Source organism: Tamandua tetradactyla, chromosome X (assembly GCF_023851605.1).
Source record: "Tamandua tetradactyla isolate mTamTet1 chromosome X, mTamTet1.pri, whole genome shotgun sequence".
Classification (NCBI taxonomy): domain Eukaryota; kingdom Metazoa; phylum Chordata; class Mammalia; order Pilosa; family Myrmecophagidae; genus Tamandua; species Tamandua tetradactyla.
Genome location: NC_135353.1, coordinates 115994169 through 116016431, shown reverse-complemented (window position 1 = coordinate 116016431; position 22263 = coordinate 115994169). Strand labels below are relative to the sequence as shown.

The following is a 22263-nucleotide window of genomic DNA, read 5'->3' as shown; positions in this document are numbered from 1 at the left end:
ACATTTAAAAAGGTTGAAATCATACAAAACACTTTCTCAGATCATAAAGGAATGAATTTGGAAATCAATAATAGGCAGAGGGCTAGAAAATTCACAAATATGTGGAGGCTCAACAACACACTCTTAAATAACGGTGGGTCAAGGAAGAAATTACAAGAGAAATCAGTGAATATCTCAAGGCAAATGAAAATGAAAATACAACATATCAAAATTTATGGGATGCGACAAAGGCAGTGTTAAGAGGGAAATTTATTGCCTTAAACGCGTCTCTCAAGAAAGAAGAAAGGGCAAAAATCGAGGAATTAACTGTCCACTTGGAAGAACTAGAGAAAGAACAGCAAATTAACCCCAAAGCAAGCAAAAGGAAAGAAATAATGAAGATTACAGCAGAAATAAATGAAATTGAGAACATGAAAACAATCGAGAAAATCAACAAAACCAGGAACTGGTTCTATGAGAAAATCAGTAAGATTGATGGACCCTTAGCAAGGTTGACAGAAAGAAGAGAGAGGATGCAAATAAATAAAATCAGAAATGGAAGGGGAGACATAACCACTGACCCCACAGAAATAAAGGAAGTAATGAGAGGATACTATGAACAATATTATGCTAATAAATTTGACAATGTAGATGAAATGGACAACTTTCTAGAAAGGCATGAACAACCAACATTGACTTGAGAAGAAACAGACAATCTCAACAAACCCAACAAACAAATCACAAGTAAAGAAATGGAATCAGTCATTAAGAAATTCTGCCACTGAGCCATCGTTGCACTGCCCCTCCAAAACGCCTCCTTTTAAAGGATTCCAGTAAACTAATCAAGATCTACCTGGAATGGGTGGAGTTACCTCTCCATGGAAATAACCTAATGAAGTTTCCAACCTATGTAATTTAATAGGGATTAAAAGAAATGGTTGCTCCCATAAGATTGATAAGGATTAAAACATGGCTTTTCTAGGGTACATAAATCCTTTCAAACTGGCACAGACAGTCTAAGCTTACTTAAAATTAGGTCTAAGAGTGACCCCCAGAGAACCTCTTTTGTTACTCAGATGTGGTCTCTCTAAGCTGACTCGGCAAGTGAATTCAGTGCCCTCCCCCACTACATGGGACATGACTTCGAAGGGTGTAAATCTCCCTTGCAATGTGGGACAGAAATCCCAGATTGAGCTGGGACCCAGACTCAAGGGACTGAGAAAAGCCTCTTGACCAAAAGGGGGAAGAGAGAAATGAGAAAAAATAGTGTCAGTGGCTCATAGATTTCAAATGGTTACCTGGAGGTTATTCTTACACATTATATGGATATCCCTTTTTTTAGTTTATGGTATATTGGAGTGGCTGGAGAGAAGTACCAGAACTATACAACTGTTCCAATAGCCTTGCTTCTTGAAGATGATGACTGTGTGATTGTGAAAATCTTGTTTCTGATGCTTCTTTAATCTAGGGCATAGATAGATGAGTAAAAAATATGGATAAAAAATGAACAAATAATAGGGGGAACAAAAGTTAAAATAAATTGGGTAGATGGAAATACTAGTGGTCAATGAGAGGGAGGAGTAAGGGGTATGGTATGTATGAGTTTTTTTTTTCTTTGTTTTTTCTGGAGTGATGTAAATGTTAAAAAAAAATGATCAAGGTGATGATATCGTGAGCCACTCATTGTACACCATGTATGAAATGTTTGTGTGTTAGGAATGGTTGTATGTTTTTAGGTTGTTTTATCAATAAAAATATTTTTGGTAAAAGAATGTTATTTAACTTCCATATATTTGTGAAAGTTCTCATTCTTTGGTGGTTATTGATGTCCAGCTTCATTCCATTTTGATCAGAGAAGGTGCTTTGAATAATTTCAATGTTTTTCAATTTGTGAAGACCTGTTGTGTGCCAGCACATGGTCTATCCTGGAGATTGTCCCACGAGCACCAAAGAATGTATATCCTGGTGTTTTGTGGTGTAATGACCTATATATGTCTGTTAGGTCTAATTCATTTATCAAGTTGTTTAATTTCTCTAGTTCCTAGTTGATTCTCTGTCTGGTTGTTCTGTCTATAGAGGAGAGGGGTGTATTGAAGTCTGCTACTATTATTGCTAAAACATCTATCGCTCCTTTCAGTTTTACCAATGTCTATCTCATGTACTTTGGAGCTCCTTGATTGGGAGAATAAACACTTATGGTTGTTATTTCTTTTTGGTTAATTGTCCCTTTTATTAATATACAGTGTCTGTCTATGCATCTTATGATGACTTTATGTTTAAAGTCTATTTTGTCTAATATTAGTATAGCTACTCCTGCTTTCTTCTGGTTACAAAATGCATGGAACATCTTTTTCCATCCTTTCACTTTCAATCTATTTGTATCCTTGTGTCTAAGATGAGTCTTTTGTAAGGAGCATATAGCTGGATTATGTTTCTTAACCCATTCTGCCAATCTGTACCTTTTAATTGGTAAATTTAATCTATTAACATTCAAAGTTATTAATGAAAAGGCATTTCTGGAATCTACCATCTTATCCTTTGGATTTTATTTATCAGATCTATATATTCTTTGCCCTCTTTCTCTTTTTATCTTTTAAGTTACCCTTACTGGTACTCTTTAATTCTGTGCCCTCATCCAGACTTCCTTCTTCTGTCTTTTTCTTTTCAACTGGAAGAACTTCCTTTAATATTTCTTGTAGGGTTGGTCTCTTGTTGACAAATTCTTTCAGGATTTGTGAAAATGTTAATCTCTCCTTCAGTTTTGAAGGACAATTTGGCTGAGTATAGAATTCTTGGTTGAAAGTCTTTCTCTTTCAGAACCTTAAATATATTATACCACTGCCTTCTTGCCTCCTTAGTGCCAGGTGAATAATCTGAACTCAGTCTTATGTAATTTCCCTTGATTGTAGTAGATTGTTTTTCTCTTGCTGCTTTAAAGATTTTCTGCTTCTCTTCAACATTTGACAGGCTAATTAGTATGTGTCTTGGGGAAGACCTATTTGGATTTATTCTACTTGGAGTTCGTTGGGCTTCTTTGATTTGTGTACTTATTTCCTTTATAAGGGTTCGAAGTTTTCCCCTATTATATCCTCAACGAATCTTCCTGGCCCTTTACTCCTCTCCTCCTTCAGGTACGCCAATGATTCTTATATTTGTAGGCTTTGTTTTGTCTATTATTTCCCTGAGATTCAATTTTCCTATATTTTTGCCACTTGCTGTTTGGAGTTTTCAAAATCAGTTGTCCTGTCCTTTAGTTTGCTTATTCTTTCTTCTCCCTCTTCAAATCTGCTATTGGGTCTCTTGTATATTTTTGATTTGGTATACAGCCTCTTTAATCTCTGTGATATCTGCTATTTTTCTATTTATTCTTTCAAATTCCATTTTATGCTCTTTTAGTGTATCTCCTTTTTATCATTAGCCATCCCATTTATTTTATTTAGTAGAGTTATATGAACATTTTAAATTAGTTGTTTCAAAGTTTGTGTCTCCTCCAGTGTTTTAAATTGCTCATTAGGTTGGGCTATATTTGTCTGCTCTTGATATAATTAGTGATCTTCTGTTGTCTTTGCAGCATGTAAATATCTTGACTGGTTTACTTTGGAAGTTGATTTCCTTCAGTAGTCTAAAGCTTTGTCTTTGTGGGATGGATGTGGAGCAGGATGCAGGGTGCGAGGCAGGTCACAACAGTAGTGATGTACTGAGGTGAGGAAGTCAGTACATTAATGTGTGGGTCCCTAGCAGCGGGGAGGATGTGGCTGTGCAGGTGCATGGGTCTGGAGGGCAGGGCCCTGGTACGTGCTTGTCTAGGGGATGGGCCCTTTTTTTTTCTTTTAAACCAATGAGACCTAATAGAAATATATAGCACACTCCACAATGTCAAAAGCAGAATACACGTTCTTCTCAAGTGCACACAGAACATTTTCTAGGAATAGATCACATGTTTGGCCACAAATCAAATCATAATAAATCTTGAAATATTGAAATCATACAAAGTATCTTCTTAGAACACAATGGAATAAACCTAGAATCCAATAACAGGAGAAAAACTGGAAAATTCACAAATATGGAAGTTACACAACACCCTACTAAACAATCAATGGGTCAAAGAAGAAATCACAAGGGAAATTAGCAAATATCTTGAGATGAAGAAAAATGAAAATAATATAAAACCTATGGTATGCAGCAAAGGAAAATTTACATTTACAATGCCTACTTTCAAAACAAACATGTTCACGAATCAGTGCCTCATTTTACACCTAATGAAACTAGAACACAATGACTAAACTAAACCCAAATTTAGTAGAAGGAAGGAAATACTAAACATTAGAGCAACCATAAATGAAACTGAAAAAAAGAAAACAATAGAGTCAACATATAAACAGGTGACTCTTTTGATTCACTGATCAAAAGCAGTTCAGTGCTCAGCTGTTCCCCACACACCCCCTCCCTCTTTTTGGGGAAGGAGGGCTTCCATATCCCTCTCTGTCCACAACAGCCAGCCAGGGACTGTATCCAAGGGGGCTAGCCTTGAAAGATGGGGATGGGTGCCAGTAGCCACTGTGGAGTAAGCTACTCAAAGCATGTTTACCACAGTTTCTCAGTCTCTTTCCTGCTCTTCTCAGGATGCTGTACAGTTCTTTCCTGCCTCTGGAGTCCCAACAGTTGTTTCAGACAGTTTCTGTTTGCCCACCAGCTGTTTTATGAGGAATAAGTCCTGGAGCTCCCCATTCTGCCATCTTCCCCATAAGACCTCCATTACCAGTGATCTTTGATGTGACTGTTGTAATTGTTTTCGGCACCATGAACCATGCCCATATAAGACACCAACTTAATCAGTAAATGATGTGTGTTTTCCGGCTGCTACACCAACTGACTCTACCTCTCACTCTCCTTGGGCATCTCTATTCACTTTATTGGTGAAATATGGGAATGAGAAACAAATTCATGGACATTTTCAATCTCTGAGATTCTTTTCTGAGACATGAACCAAATCTGGTCCTATCACCTCATTAGTGATTTGTGGGGAAATGTGGTCTTGAGGAGGTAGTATCTTCATCCTGATACCAATACTTCTCTACACTAGGGCTAAGGCTGCTTGGTAGTGTTCCTGAAGTCACAGTAGTGCTTGGAAGGCTAGAAATTTCCCAAGTATTTACAGGCTGTATTGGTTCAGACTGCTTTGAATGATCTATATATTTTGGACTATCTAATAAGGTCACCTCACAAAATTCTTGAATATTTATTAAAGCCTGAAAGAGGTTGGTTGCTCTGAAATATGTTAACTCATTCTATTGAACTTCTGAGCTGTCTGTCCTCAGTCTGGCTTAGTTTCGAGCAATACTCTTCCAAAAGGTACAATGCTCTCTGGGTATCTTGCTTCCGAACTGGCATTGTTCTCCAGAATCAGGAAGAGGGCATGTACCTTTCTCTTTGCCCATTTCATCTGGGCTACTCCAGCGGGGGCCAGATGGGGCAGCAGCCGCTCTCCACGACGTCCTCACGCCCCACATGCACGCCTCTGCTGTACCCCACAACCGCGACATGGCCACAAATTTCCTGCAAGTGGTGTGTGCTCGGAGCTAGGGTCCACTCTAGTCGGACTCCGGGATGCTCCCCTGCCCTGCCTGGCTCCACGTTCACCCACCCCGCCCGGGTCTTCAGTCACTAAAGTGAGGGGGTGAGGGGACAGGAAAGGAGCTCCCGGCTACAGCTGCACTCCCACGGCCTCTTCCTCCCCCTCAGCCACAGATGCCACAGCCTCATTCGCTATGGCCTGCTAGCCCCCACACCCTCACCCCTCCTGGCCGCCCTATCCCCAGAACCTTGGCTCCTTCCGTGCCCCCAATCTCTCTCCCCCCAAACTTTCCACCAAGATGGTGGCCTTGGAGCCTAGGGTGGGCCCTTTTGTGCGTGTGCACAGAGCTCAGGGGCAAGGGGGTGGAGTTGTGTCCGCATGGGCCGAGGGCAGGCATTGCTTGGTTGCGCAGGTCAGCGCTTGCCCTGAGCTGGGGGGTGGTGAGGGTGTAGCCTGGGTATGAAGGTGAGTGCCCACAGTGTTTATGCACTGGTGACCACCTACAGGGGGCAGGAAGGGGAAGGTGGGTCTTGGGAGGGGCAGGGCAAGCTGCGCTTGCACAGGAGAGGTAGACTGGGCTGGGGTAGGCTTGCATGCACTTGGGGTAGGGGTGTGGGGTGGGTACACGTGGGGTGGGAGTGGTAGGGTGGGGGCGCTGGGGGGGTGTGGGGTGAGACATAGGTCGTGGGACTGCTCTGGTGAGGGTAGCATGTTCACAGAATGCAGCGTGGCTTACTTCCTAGTTCCTGTTTCCCCGTCCATGCACTTCTGAGGGCTCTGGGCTTCCATTTGCAATGGGGTGCATTAGGCTGTTTGGACCAACTGGATGGTTTCTGGTTCTCTGTGTCTCAGTTCTTCAGTGTTTGCAACCAGGTCCTCCCTATGTGGTGCAGAAGACCCTCCCAGGTCTTCCACTTGCACCCTGGAACTGCAGTCTCAATCACCTTCCCGTCCTTTCTTTAGCTGTTTCTTGGAGCAGGCATGAACTCGACCTATCCTATTCTGCCATCTTCCCAGAACTGGGGGTGGGGTGGGAGCTCTGGCTGCTGTTGTGAGAGTTGCAGAACAACAAGGTTATCCTTGGACTCAGACTTAGCTGCATCAGTTGAAGATGTAGTTGGTGGGTAGCTGTCAGGTATAGAAGTACTATCTTTCATGGAAAGAATGATAATGGGACTTATGGGCAATCAGTCAACAGCCAGAGGAGCCACCTGATGAGGTCATGCGGCTTGAGAAATGCCCCACCCAACCAGAGATACAGGATTTCCGCCCACCTTGCAGTTGCTCTAAGAACAGCTCCTGGTTGGTCTGATATACCCAGGATGAGGGCTAAGGCACAATGCTCTGTATAAAGAACTGGGAATCTGACCCCTCCTGGATCTTAAGAATTAAATCCCTTCTGTACCTGGGATGGAAGGGGATACGTCAGGTACATAGATAGGATGAGGCTAAATGTTTCTGTAGGTACACTGAAAATCTACCCACCAAAAGCTTACTGATTCTCCAATTTCCTCATCTCTTTGGAGAAAGAAATCATCTGAATTTCCCTCAAAACTCTTAAAGCACACTTTCTCTTCTCTTCTGAACATTCCTGTTGCATTACTGAATAAATGAAGTCATTTTACAGTCAAAGAAAGGCAAATGTTTGAGTTCATGCCTGAAGTTAAAAAAATCAACTACATGTTCCAATAAATGAAGGACAAAATACTTTATGATGATATGTGCTTCACCCTAAATAGTATCTGTCCCCTTCCACCTCACTTTTCTTCCAGTCCTGCTTATCCAAGAAATATTATACCTTTGTGTGCTGGAAGCAACACTACCAAGACTAAGTGTGAATACCCCACACACCAGGGAAAGTAGTAAATTGCATGGTTATCTTCTATTTGGGGTCTAAAATCCATACCCCCCAACAATACAATTTACTACCTCACCCAGGCATGAGCAGAATCCTATAGCAAGACTAAAAGGAAATTCTACCTGCTGACAGACCCTTTCAGAGACCTTTTGCTAAATTAAGAGCAACAGGACTCCTACTCTCTTTCATTACTTTAACAGATATTGTGTAGGGTTTGGTATAATCATTTCCCAACTCAAATGCCAAGGAGACAGAAAGTATGGGAAAGCAGAAGTTCAAGGAAACAGGGCCGGGAAATACACAGAATGACATGGGGGCCATGGTGGCTCAGCAGGCAGACTTCACATCTGCCATGCTGGAGACCCGGTTTCGTTTCCTGGTGCCTGCCCATGCAAAAAAAAAAAAAAAAAAAAAAAAAAAAAAAGACCTGGACCAGTTATTAGACTACCAAAATGGCTACTGATCATTGTTAAGATTAGAAGAAGGAAGAGAAAGCCTACAGTAGGAATACCACTTAGTCCACAGAGCTACCTTCCTAAAAAGTAGGTTTTGCCAGAGACAATGGTTCTAAGGCTGTTGTATTCCATGGACCAATACCATTTTGATATAAAAGAAAAAAAGCATAGAGACCAACATAGGGTTCCCAACTTTTAAGTTCTGCCATGTAAGAAAGAAAAATCTCCTCAACATCATTTAATAACAACTATTTTGGTAACAAAGAAGTAGGGAAATGGGTCTTGAAATTTAAAAAGTCCTTTAAACTGAGTAAGTTTAGATTATGAAAAATTCATTAAATTTCTCTTATTTTCTTCATTTCCACAGAGAATTGGCATTTGGGAACCACTGAGAAAAGGTATTCTTGTGAAGTACCACACTATGGTGGTCACCAAAGGACAAACCACTTCAAAGATGTATGTATGCTCAGTTTCAGAGGACAGAACTATAAGAAAAGGAATATGGCACATGACCTGGTGACCATGCTAGAATGAAACACAGCATAATCTGAAGAACCTGAATAGACCCAGTCAGACGGGAAGTGTACCACGTGGGAAAGACAGTAGACTGTATAGTTATCTCCAAGATGGGGTATGACCCTAAAACTATACAATCTACTACCTCATCCCACAAAGCACCAATTTTCATCTTCGGCCCACATGGGCCAGCTACTTGGAAGGGTCAGGAGAAAGAACCAATTGATTCGTTAGTAAGAAGGATGTGCCGGTTTGAATTTGTGGTAGACTCCAGAAAGCCATGTCCTTTAATCCTCATTCAATATTGCTGGGTGGGAACATTTTTTTCTTTTTAATTTTGTACCAAATAAACATTTTTTGCTTTAGTCTCACACATAAGTTAAAAATTTAAAATATTAGTTACCATCTATTTTCAACACCCTGCAGCACTGACATTCCTTTGTTCTTCCTTATGCAAAAACATTTTTAAATTTGTACATTTAGTCACTATCATTATACACTCTAGGCATTCCTGAATTATACCATCTCAGTCTTTATCGTTTATCTTTCCTTCTGATTTCCTTTGTGCCCCGTTGCCCCCAGGCCTCCTCCCTCTATCATTCTCACATTCAGCTTCATTCAGTGTACTAACATTAGTGTATTACAGTTAGGTAGTATTGTGCTATCCATTTCTGAATTTTTACAACCAGTCCCGTTGCACAATCTGTATCTCTTTAGTTCCAATTACCCAATATCTTTGGTGGGAAAATTTTGATTGTTCCCATGGAGATGTAACCCACCCAATTGTGGGTGGTAACTTTTGATCTGATAGCTTCCATGGAGTTGTGACTCCACCCATTAATCCTTTAAAAGAGGAAACATTTTAGAGAAAGTCCCTTTTCAGAGCCACAAGAAACCCACAGCAGAGCTGAACAAAGCCATGAGGCTGAGAGCCCACGGAGCCCACCTTTGGAGATGAAGAAGGAGAACACCCCTGTAGGAGCTTCATGAAATAAGAAGCTGGGAGAGAAAGCTGGCAGACTGTTGCCATGTTTGCCACGTGCCTTCTTTTCCCAGTTGAGAGAGAAACGCTGAAACCACTGGCCTTTCTTCAGTGAACGTAACCTCTTCTTGGTGCCTTAATTTGGACATTTTTATAGCCTTGCTTTAATCGGGACATTTTCTCAGCCTTAGAATTATAAACTAACAACTTAATAAATTCCTCTTTTTAAAAGCCATTCTGTTTCTGGTATATTGCATTCCAGCACCTAGCAAACTAGAACAAAGGAGAAAAGGAAGGAAGAATTACCTGAGAGGTTGTGTTCAGTAGAGTTGTTTTAGATGCAGTACACTGTAAAAAAGAACAGACTCATGCGGAACTTTCAAAGGTCAAAAGATAGAGGTCAGAGATGACCCCACCGCTCCCCATCACCAATGCCTCACTGTGCTCTGTCCACAGCGATGACTGAAAACTGAGGCTGCCAGGGGCACCGTCTTCTACTCCAGGATGAGGGGAATGGTAGCCATCCTCATTGCTTTCATGAAACAGAGGAGGATGGGCTTAAACGGCTTCACTCAGAAGATTGCCAATAAACTTCTATGCATGCAAATACCCTGAAGTTCAATCGATTTTGAAAATCTTCCAACCTCAGGAGCTGGAGCTTATGAATCCCAACCCTTCTCCATCAAGTCCTTCTCAGCAAATCAACACTGGTCCATCATCCAATCCTCCTATATTGAATGTGATTGGAAAAGGCAGTTTTGGAAAGGCTCTTCTAGCAAGACACAAGGTGGAAGAAGTGTTCTACGCAAAGTTTTACAGAAGAACGCCATCCTGAAAAAGAAGGAGAATCATATTATGTCAAAGCGGAATGTTCTGCTGAAGAATGTGAAGCTCCCTTTCCTGGGGGCCTTCACTTCTCTTTCCAGATGGCTGACAAATTGTACTTTATCCTGGACTACATTAACGGTGGAGAGTTGTTCTACCATTTCCAGAGGGAGTGCTGCTTCCTGGAACCGTGGGCTGGTTTATATGCTGCTGAAATATTCAGTGCCCAGGGTTACCTGCATTCTCTGAACATCGTTTATAGAGACTTAAAACCAGAGAATATCTTGCTAGATTCACAGGGACATATTGTCCTCAGACTTTGGACTCTGCAAGGAGAACATTGAACACAACGGCACAACATCCATCTTCTGTGGTACCCTAAGTATCTGGCCCCAGAGGTGCTTCACAACCAGCCATAGAACAGGACCAAGGACTGGTGGTACCTGGGGGCCATCTTATATGAGAAGCTGTATGGCCTACCTTCTTTTTATAGCCGAAACACAGCTGAGACGTACAACATTCCGAACAAGCCCCTCCAGTTGAAGCCAAATATTACAAATTCTGCCAGGTACCTCCTGGAGGACCTCCTGCAGAAAGACAGGATAAAGAGGCTTGCTGCCGAGGAGGACTTTATGGAGATTAAGAAGCATGTCTTTTTCTTCCTAATCAACTGGGATGATCTCATTAAGACTACTCCCCTTTTAACCCAAATGTGAGTGGTCCGAGGGACGTGTGGCGCTTTGACCCAGAGTTCACTGAAGAGCCAGCCCCCAGCTCTGTTGGCTGGTCCCTGGACAGTATCCTTCTCATGGCCAACATCAAGGAGGCCACTGAGACTTTCCTGGGCTTTTCCTATGCACCTTCCCTGGATTCTTTCCTCTGAGCAGTCTTAGGGCCGGTTTCGAAGGATTTTGCATGGTTTTAGATTTTTCATTAGCTTTTCTGCAGAGCTGCCAGCTGAAAGGACATCTTTCAAGAGAATTTGCACAACTTGGAGCTGGGCAGGCTTCACTGCACATTCTCCTGGAAGTTTCTTGAAGAACACATCAGTGAGCAAATGGGGTTTTCACTTCTTCCTTCCAATGTGGTGCTATCTCTGAAATGAGCATTAAGAATGCTGCCTTAGCGGGAAAACAGAAAAAAAAGGAGTGCTGCCTTAGACAATGCAATCCTGTTTTTTAGAAGGAAGATGCTGTTCTAGAAAGGATTTTGAGATCTGTCTGGGCTTTGATATATATGACTATTATAAAATGTGCCTTTCCTGTGAGGTCATGTAAGCTTCAAAGCTTTTCCTATTGCAGGAGTGTTCAGGTCCTTGATTTTCCCTTGTGGGTTTAGTGTGTAGGCAGTGGGATGAATGTGGTGTGTTGTCATCACAGATGGATTGAGTTATGGACATCAATGTGACACTTGCAGGGAACTACAACATGGGACACTGTTTCTTTCTTCCATATTTGGAAGTTCAATTTTATGTGCAGACTTTTTTTGGTAAGACATGGTTAACTGAAATTTATTGAAGTGATCTTGCAATGACTTGTATCCAGATGCTTAAAGAAAGCTATGCTGCTACAAATATTTCTATTGTCAGGGTCTTTATGGACCAAAGTTCCAGTTGTCGGTCAAAGTCACTGATGTTTTCTTCGTTTGAAATGTCACCTATACTCCCTGGTGGCGTGGGAGATGACGCCCAGGGATGAGCCTGGCCTTGGCACGATGGTATCACCAATGCCTTCCTGACCAAAACGGGGAAAAGAAGTGTAATAAATAAGATGTCAGTGGCTGAGAGAGTTCAAATAGAGTTGAGAAGCTACTCTGGAGGTCACTCTTAGACAAGCTTCAGTTACACATTGCTACATATCATAACTTGCCAAACCCGAACTCAAACCATTCTTGCCAATCCTAAACAACACCTAGGGCATTATATACGATTCTATAAAGGTCTCATGCACTAGGGTAACTTTCCAGAAACCTACAACCTCCAAATGAGTCCCTGAACCATCTGGTCCTGAAATGCAGAGAGGCCAGTCTCTCCAGAACATCAGCTAGTTCCACCCCCCATCCCATATTATCGATAGCCCTTTCCAACATGAAAACTTAGACTGGGCATAGCCGAAACACCCCTAAAGAGTGGGAGAAAGATCAAAGGCGATGGTGGAGTTATACAGAGAAGGTAAGGTTTAAAAAAATAAATATGATTGTTGAATCATTATTTTGATACTTCTTTTAGTCTCCAGTATCTTAGAGAAGCTAGAAATAAAAACCTAAAATTGTGGAATTGTAACACAAACCAAGCTCTGAAATCTGTTCTACAACTAAATTGTTGTAGTCTGCTTAGAAATTTATTGCTTTTCCCTATATATGTTATTTTTCACAAAAAAGAAAAAAAAGTGATGATAAAAAGTATATATTCCTTTTAGCTGCCAATGTTCTGGAGTAGCTAGAAGGAAAAATCTGAGATGATGGTATGGTAGCCCATGACAAACTCTGGGATCTCCTGTAACTACTTGTTGAGGTGTGCTTTGAAAACTATTGCTTTCTTCTTTCTTCACTTTGTATATATGTTATATTATACAATTTAAAAAGTTAAAAAAGAGCTAGATTCCAAGATCTAAAGAATTCAAAGGAGAATACACCTGTACTGGGTAGAAAGCATGTACCGTGCTTTTCAGAAACCAGGTTTTTTTTTCCAGTCATTGGTTGTTTTTTGTTTTTAACATGTTTTATTGTGAGATATAGCTTATATATAAAAAAGCAATAGATTTTAAAGTACATTTTAACAAGTAGCTATACAACAGATTTCAAAGTATGGTATAGTTACAGTTCTAAAATTTCAGGTTGCATCTATTTTTAAGTGGATTTTTAATGGGTCTTTTCCTGGTATCAATTTCCCTTGGATTTTTTTTTCACAATCACATGGTTACATTGTAAAAGTTGTATAGTTATACAATCGTCTTCAAGAGTCAAGGCTACTGGAGTACAGTCCCTCTAATCACTTCAATACACCACAAACTAAAATGGGGTATCTATATTATGCATAAAAATAACCTTTGGAATGACCTCTTGACTGCTTGAAATCTCACAGCCACTGAAACTTTATTGTGACTCATTTCTCTCTTCCCCATTTTGGTCAAGAAGGCTTTCTCAATCCCATGACATGGGTCCCTGATCATCCTGGGACTCACGTCCTGCATTGCCAGGGAGATTTACAGCCCTGGGAATAATGTCCCACGTGGTGGTGGTGGTGGTGGGGAGGGCAGTGAGTTCACTGGCTGAGTTGGCTTAGAGAAAGAGGCTACATCTGAGCAACAAAAGAGGTTCTCTGGGAGGTGACTCTTAGGCATAATTATACATAGACTTAGCCCCAAGACTGAGGACTCAGTTTACTGAACTGGTTGTCCCCACTGCTTGTGAAAATATAAGGAATTCCCCAAATGGGAAGACAGAAACCAGGTTTTGATAGATGGCAGGAAAACCACTTCATGTGCTCCCCTTTTCTGGTTCCTGAAGAGCTTACCTGATTGACTATGTGCTTCAGAATCTGTCATAATAGTCTGCTCCATTACTGCTGTCATGATCAGACTACCTACGCGGTACACAGTGTTCATTCACTCAGCAAGAGTGACCTCCAGAATAGCCTCTCGACTCTATTTGAACTCTCCCAGCCACTGATACTTTATTAGTTACACTTCTTTTCCACCTTTTGGTCAGGATGGATTGTTGATTCCATAGTGCCAGGTACAGACTCATCCCAGGAGTCATTTGTTCACCCCTGGATGTCATGTCCCATGTACAGGGGAAGGCAATGATTTCACTTGCAGAGCTGGGCTTAGAAAGAGTGAGGTCACATCTGAGCAACAAAAGAGGTCCTCCAGATGTTAACTCTTATACATACCCATAGGCAGGCTAAGCTTCTCCGCTACCTACATAAACTTCACAACAGTATGCCTCAAGATCAAGGGCTTGGCCCATTGATTTGGGTATCCCTAATGCTTGACACAGTATCAGAGGATTCCTTGATGGTAAAGCTTAATAGTTCCATATTTTCCCTCCCATCCCTCAAGGGACTTTGCCAATACTTTTTGATTATCTGCTTACTATATTCTAGGATGTATGCAGGCATTACATTAAGGTATATAGGATTAAAGGCCCTCGTTCTTATTCTGGGCTCCCTGTGTTTCAATTGTTCAAATGAACTATCCAGACAGATTGAGTTAGATTATGTGCTACAGAAAATTTAGGTTCAGGATAAAATAAACCTTTCTTCCTTTGGTCTCAAAGAGTAGATGCGGTCCTAAAATATATACAATGTCTTCGTTACTCCTGTGTTCTGAATTACTTTAATCCCGACCTGATCGGCTTCATTCTTTCTCTAAATACCAGGTCATAGATATTTAAAACAGCCTCTCAAAATCCAGAAATAATAATTACCACTCTGGACTAAATATGTCTGCTATATGAGCTTACAATCTAGGCCCCTGTTTTCTTACAAGCATTTTCTAAATGAGACCATACAATAATTATTCTTTTGTTTCTGGCTTATTTTGCCTTACCAAATATTCCACAGGTTCATTCACATCGTAGCATGCCTCACCACTTCGTTCCTTTGTTGTAGCAGCACAATATTTGATCATATGTATACACCATTGCTCACCAATTTACTTCTCAGTCAATGCATCCTTCAGCCACCTGCATTCATTAGGCATCATGTATAATGCCCAAAGTCCACAGTCCATCAACACTCTCAATTTTAGATAATTTCACTGCTCCCAAGAGAAAGAAAACCAATGAACACAGTTTCACCAAATAGGAAAGCTAATCCTCCCCTTAACTCTTGTCCCTCCCCACATTATTTACTCCTGCTGTTGTTGTGGTACTGCTGATATTTTCTTGTTAAACATAGCCCATACATGCAATAGCAGTTTCTCCCTGTACCCTGGGATTAAACACTCTTTGTACTCAAATCATACCTTTGCAAGAACTTATTTATATTTCTAGCGTTAATCAGTGGGACACAGAGGTCTATACAACTCCTTTTAATATTGTTCACCTTCAATATGGTAATATTACTTAAAGACCCACTAGAGAACTGCCTTCACTTCTATCTGTTCCTTTACATTGGTGTTCACCCAACTCTAGCTTCTATGTATCTCTAAGTCCCCTATATTCTGTATTATAAGCCTCTGATTTTATCTTTATCATGGTCATAAGAGTAGACTCATACAGTATCTATCCTTTTGTGTCTGGCTTATTTGGCTCAGCATTACGTCCTCAAGGCTCATCTATCTTGTCATGTGCTTCAGGATGTCATTTTGTCTTACTTCTGCATAATATTCCTTTGTATGTATATACCACAATTTCTTAATCCACTTGTCTGTTGATGGGCATTTGGTTTGTTTCCATTTTTTGGTTACTGTGAATAATGCTGTTATGAACACTGGTGTGTAAATGGCTGTTTGTGTCACTGGTTTCAGCTCTTCTGGGTATATACAAGTAACGCTATTGCTGGGTCATAGGGCACCTTGATATTTAGTTTCCCATGGAACTGCCAAACTGTCTTCCATAGCGGCTGTATCATTATACATTCCCACCAGCAGTGCATAAATGTCCCAATTTCTCACATTTCCAACATTTATAGTCTCCTGTTTGTGAACACCTAATGCTTTGAAGTCAAGAATGACAAAAATGCATCTAAACGTTAGGGTTACACTGTTTTTTTCATCACTGCTTTCAGGAGAACACAAAGCAAATTGGATCAAAGACATCAGCAAGGACAAGAGAGGAAAACAAAAAGCAGTAACCATAGAGAAACACACATCAAAAGCATGAGCTACATTATTATTCCTAAGTGATTAAAAAGAAAGAAAGAAAGAAAAGCAAGCAAGCAAGCAAGCAAGAAGCATGAGTTGCAATCACACAGAAACCCTGCAAATGCTTCAAGGTCCTATTAGTCAAAGAAGTATTAACAACGCAAGGGGAAATAAACATGAACATCTTCTTGGATGGTTATTTCCATGGTGAGGGGTGGAGGAGGGTGGGTAGTGCAGGTAGACTTTCAAATGAAAACAAATAGCGTAGAATTAAACAAATTAGAATCAAATGGGAAATTCATGGTGATTTAAGACAAATAAAAACATCAAAGGCAATTTCTTGCTCACTTTTGGGCAGGCCCCCAGATTTCCAGAGGGTTATATCTTCACTTTCCTCTACATAAGGGTGACAGATAGTGGAATATATTGAGGAACATGCGAAATACGTTCCCCAAAACAATGATGTTACATTAAGGGACAAAAGATAGCAAAGTTAGATTAGTGTGCATCTATAATGTAGTCATGTATCCTGCCAATTTAGTTTTTTGGGTTTTTTTATCTTTTTTTTTGGTATGGGCAGGCTCCAGGAATCGAACACGGGTCTCCGGCATGGCAGGTGAGAACTCTGCCACTGGGCCACCATTGCCTACTCCCAATTTAATTTTAATAGAGTTGCCAAAGTGACGTGATTAAACCACAAATCATGCCATGCCACCTGCTGACTTAACTGAAAAAGGCTGAAGGGCCTTGGCAGAATCAAGAGAAATATCTGTTTAAGGGACAGAGAAAGGAAAAAGAGACTGGGTGGAGTAGCCAGAAAGGTATTAAGAAATCATGAGTGCTTAATTCCACAAAAGCCAAAGGAAGAATACTTCCTTCTAGAATGAGGTGGTGGGTCAAGGGTATTATGTTACACACATGCCAAATAAGAAGGGGACTAAAAAGTACCCAATGAACTTAGTAATAAGGAGGTTATAGGTACTTTGGTGAGATATTTCAGTGGAATGGTAGGAGCAAAGGCTAATTGCAATAGTTGAACAGAAAGTAGGAGGGGTACAATTAAACACAGGGAGAGTAAACATGAGGTTCAAGAAGGGATTTGTATCCCTGTAACTGTCGCATATGAGGCACTCAACAAAGTACACTGTAAAAATGAGTCACAGAGGCTTAAAATTTCCTTCAATGAAACAACACAGCCTTGACAACTCAATTTAAGCTTGAGAACTGGCTGAGGCCCTGAAAAACAGAAAATGAAATAGAAAAGAGAATCACTCACTTTACAACAAAGGCTTGATTTACTTGAGTCTGGCAGCCATGGCTGGTGTGATTTTGGATTTGCTCTTAGAATCTGAAGCAGAAGGTTCATCTGTCTCCACGGGAGCCAATGTGTCACCATCTAGCCCAATTCCTTTCAACAAACCCTGGGTAGAAGCATCCACACTTCCAGCTGTTCCATTTTCTTCCCCATCTGCAGACATAAGATAGGAGCAGTAAGACTATGTACCGCCAGCACTTATCTGTTCCCTTCTGAAGAGTACCAAGAAAGAGCTACCTATAATACTTGCTAGTCTTTATATATCCATGACTTCCTATATCTAAGTAGGGAGGGGTGGATGGGGAGGGGAGGGAACTGTACTAATATGCTCCTCTCTTAGGAGCCCTTCTAAGTAGCTAATGCTGACATCTTCAAATGAGATGATATGAACAGACTTTACCGAGAGCTACCTTGGAAGACTGTTGCAGGCACAGCACAACCCATGAAGTACCACTCACATAGACTACAATATTAACAGAGTCCTTGATGCTGGCAATGTGAATGCCATGCTGGAGTTTTATAGCTCTGTAACAAATTCAAATTGGACATCATATATTAACACACTGGAGAATTCTATTTCCTAGCATTTAAGATTTTTCTATATGAATGCAAGATGCCTGTTTTGTTGATATGCATGTGCGCTTAGATTTTACAATCACCTTTACACAAACTATAAAACAATTCATCACGTTTTCTTTATAATGTGCTGGAAAAATTATGTGGAAACTAAGTTACCTGTTAAATGTGAAAAAATTGCTGAAAAAATATATCTGCACTGTCAGAGATGCAGTTCTTTAACAGTGACTCTAATTTCATTCTCAGTTCTTAATATAAACTACATTATTCCTTCCATGAGTTAAATTTGGTATATTTTGAATAAATCTGAGATTTTCACTCCTGGTTTGATGGGTACATTTTCTTCAAAATTAGCCTTGCCAGAGGTTTGTGTATATTTTAATAACTCTGCCTTGCAGTCATAATACCTAGGTGTCACGTAAGTACTCAATTATTTTTATAATGCAATTTTATTGAGACCTATTTACTACCATACAAACCTTCTGAAGTATACAATCACTGGCTCACAATACCAATACACAGGTGTGCATACAACCACATGTTCAATTTTAGAACATTTTCATTATTCCAGAAAAAAAAAAAGAAAAAGAAAACTCACAGGTGAACCCAGTGCAGAAATCAAGTCACACTCTGACCAGCAATTCAGCCAGAATCACCCAGCTTGGAGGATCAACCCAGCAAGAGCTTGCAGTCTTTAAGTGTCTCCCAGTTGTTAAAACAGATTCCTGGGGGTACAAGTCAGCAGAGCCTGAATCCTTAGGGTTGAGTCTCCCTGAGAAATCTTGCTAAGCATGGTTTTAGATCTCAGAACCTTCTTTCAAAGTGACCCATCCAGGAGTGACCCTAAGTCAGACATCTGAATTTGTCTAATGTCCAAGGTGTCCAGGAGGAAGAATGGACCTGTTGTCCAGGAGGGAGAGGGGACCTCTAAGTCCCAGGGCCCTCAGTTCAGCTTATATGAAACCAGCAATGGCTCATTTGCAAGGCAGGAATTAAAAAAACTCCATAAGGTATTTCACTCGTGGATGCAGTCTGAAAAACACAGCCAGGAAGAAATTATTTCTAAATTAATCAGTCCTAGAACAGTTTGTGATGAATGGACACTACATAAACAGATTCAGTTTAATAGAGAAATGGGACTGAAGTAGAAGAAACTTGGAGAAACTCATGGATGATCTCACCAACGATTGAATGAAGTCATCTGGCCTTGTCCATGTTCACATGCAGGGACAGGAAGCCCTCTTCTCAGAGAACATACCCTCAAAGAGAAGTTGTTTTTCATCTCATGGAATAAATACCAGCAGGAACCACAAGAGAAGAGAGCATTACAGCCTTCCAGAGTCCCCAAGATATTACTCTTCAAACAGGACAAGGAGATGATTATAAAGAAGACGGCAGCAACAGTTCTGTGAAAACTAATCAAACATCAGACCTACACGTGCACCAGAAGATTCAAGCAGTAAAGAAACCCTTCAAGTGCAGCACATGTGAAAAGTCCTTCAACCACAAACCAACCTATGGGCTCATGAGAGTATCTATACCATACCACCGACATGTGTGAACCCATCAGAAAATTAATCTCAAAAGCAGTTCGGTCACACCAGAAGCTTCCCTAGCTATTGCCCCCACATAAACTTTCTTTTATAATTATCTGGTATGCCTAATTATTTTAGTTGGGAGATCAGATACAGATTGGTTGTGGGTAGAATTATTATGTCCTTCACCCTCCTTTATTATGTTATACCCTTATTTAAAGAGTAAATTTTCCTGAAGATTTCAGGTAGAAAAATAAACAAAATGAAGCAAAAGAAAAAAAACAGAAATGAAAACCCAAGTCTTCTCATACCCTTATACCCCTCCCCATTCTAGTCTGCTAGCTGCCAGAATGCAACACACCAGAGACAGATTGGCTTTTAATAAAAGGGGATTTATTTCATTAGTCCTTCGGAGGAAAAGCAGCTAACTTTCATCTGAGGTTCCTTCTTACATGGGAATGCCCAGGGTGATCTCTGCTGGCCTTCTCTCCAGGCCTTTGGGTTCCAACAACTTTCCCCAGGGTGTTTTCTTTCTGTATCCCTAAAGGCCTGGGCTGAGCTGCAAGTGCTGAGATGAGGTACGCTGAGCTGCGTGGGCTGTGCTACGTTGAGCTCTCTCATTTAAGCACCAGCCAATTAAGTTAAAACATCATTCATTACAGCAGGCATGCCTCCTAGCCACTGCAGATATAATGAGCAACAGATGAGGTTCACATCCACTGGCTCATGTCCACAGCAACAAAACTAGGCACGTTCACCTGGCCAAGTTGACAACTGAATCTAACTACCACACCCCCTATTAATGACCCATGGTATTGGAATAGTACATTTTTTACTGTTGATGAAAACAGTATTAAAACATTATGGTTACCGGTGGGAACCGCCGGGTTGAAAGGAGTGTGGCCCTCTTCTCTCCCCGCCACAGCATGTGCTTGCCCATTGATATCGGTGTACTCTGAAAAGGGGGAATCATCTAGCAAAACTGTTACTTTGCATGCTGTATTCAATGCTCCCATTAGACCGGATATTGTGAACTTTGTTCATACCAACGTGCGCAAAAACAACAGACAGCCCTATGCTGTCAGTGAGTTAGCAGGTCATCAAACCAGTGCTGAGTTCTGGGGCACTGGCAGAGCTGTGGCTCGAATTCCCAGAGTTCAAGGAGGTAGGACTCACGGACCTGGCCAGGGTACTTTTGGAAATATGTCGTGGAGGCTGCATGTTTGCACCAACCAAAACATGGCGTTGATGGCACCGAACAGTAAACACAACGCAGAAGCGATATGCCACCTGCTCTGCCCTGGTTGCTTCAGTCTTACCAGCGCTGGTCATGTCTAAAGGTCATCATATTGAGGAAGTTCCTGAACTTCCTTTGATGGTCGAAGATAAAGTTGAAGGCTACAAGAAGACCAAGGAGGCTGTTTTGCTTCTTAAGAAACTCAAGGCCTGGAATGATATCAAAAAGGTCTATGCTTCTCAGTGGATAAGAGCTGGCAAGGGCAAAATGAGAAACCATCGTCGCATACAGCGCAGGGGACAATGCATCATCTATAATGAGGACAATGGTATCATCAAGACCTTCAGAAACATCCCTGGAATTACTCTGCTGAATGTAAGCAAGCTGAACATTTTGAAACTTGCTTCTGGTGGGCATGTGGGACTTTTCTGCATTTGGACTGAAAGTGCTTTCCACAAGTTGGATGACCTGTATGGCACTTGGCGTAAAGCTGCCTCTCTAAAGAGTGACTGCAACCTTCCCATGCACAAGATGATGAATACAGACCTCAGCAGAATTTTGAAAAGCCCAGAGATCCAAAGAGCCCTCCGAGCACCACGCAAAAAGATTCATCACAGAGTCCTAAAGAAGAATCCACTGAAAAACCTGAGAATCATGTTGAAACTAAACCCATAAGCAAAGACCATTTACCTTAACACCATTCTTCACCAGGCCAGAAATCACAAACTCAGCGTGGATAAAACTGCAGCAGCACTAAAGGCCAAATCAGATGAGAAAGGGATTCCAGGCAAAAAGCCTGTTGTGGGGAAGAAAGGGAAGAAGGCTGTTGGTGTTAAGAAGAAGTCACAGAAGCAGAAGCCTTTGGGAAAGAAGGCTGCCTCTGCCACGAAGCCAGCAGAAAAGAAACCTGCCACAGAAGAAAAGAAGCCTGCTGTCTAAATTGCTTACTCCATAAAACTCAAAATCATTTGGCACATTATTTTGAATAAAGACCAGATTCAGATAAAAAAAAAAACAAAACAAACAAACAAAAAAGCATTACGGTAAACTGTTGTCCATAGTTTGTAACAGGTACATTTTTTTCCCATATACCCCTCTTTTTTTTTCCACATACCCCTCTTTGATTAACTCCTTGTTATAGTGAGTCCTTGATTCTTCTTTTATAAGTTGTCTGCTTTATCTTTACTAGTTCTTCAGCAGTTAACCTTTCCTCAGTAATCTCAGCATACAATTTGTAAGCAGATATCTCTTTTTTTACAATACAATTTTACTCAGCTATGTTCACAGTAATGTTTAATGTTCTTTGTAGGAGCCAAGGGTTAAAATAAGACCTGCAGAATTTGTTGGGAGCAGCTGGTGTTAAAGTGACGGCAAGAAATCGAGGAGACAGTTACTTGCTTAATGGAGAACACTCTGGGAGAGAGAGAATGTTTTGTCTTAGCCCCAGGTTCTTTGTGGTCATCTTAAGTAAGCACTCTGTATTCTCACCAGGTGCATGCGTACTCTTTGTCACGTGAACCCTGCAGTATATAAGCAGGAACCAGTTAAGAATGAAGTTGTCTGGTGTCTCTGGTCTGTTATCACTGAGCTTCAGACCCCCTGA

At 41.0% G+C, this 22263-nt stretch overlaps 3 pseudogenes; all 3 read left to right on the top strand.

Moving 5' to 3' along the window:
* Nucleotides 1–9647: 9647 nt before the first annotated feature.
* LOC143671575 (serine/threonine-protein kinase Sgk1 pseudogene) lies at nucleotides 9648–11089 on the top strand (annotated as a pseudogene).
* Nucleotides 11090–18540: 7451 nt separating this feature from the next.
* Nucleotides 18541–19449, top strand: LOC143672027 (zinc finger and SCAN domain-containing protein 4 pseudogene; annotated as a pseudogene).
* An 837-nt stretch (nucleotides 19450–20286) lies between these two features.
* On the top strand, nucleotides 20287–21646 carry LOC143672026 (large ribosomal subunit protein uL4 pseudogene; annotated as a pseudogene).
* The last annotated feature ends 617 nt before the right edge of the window (nucleotides 21647–22263 follow it).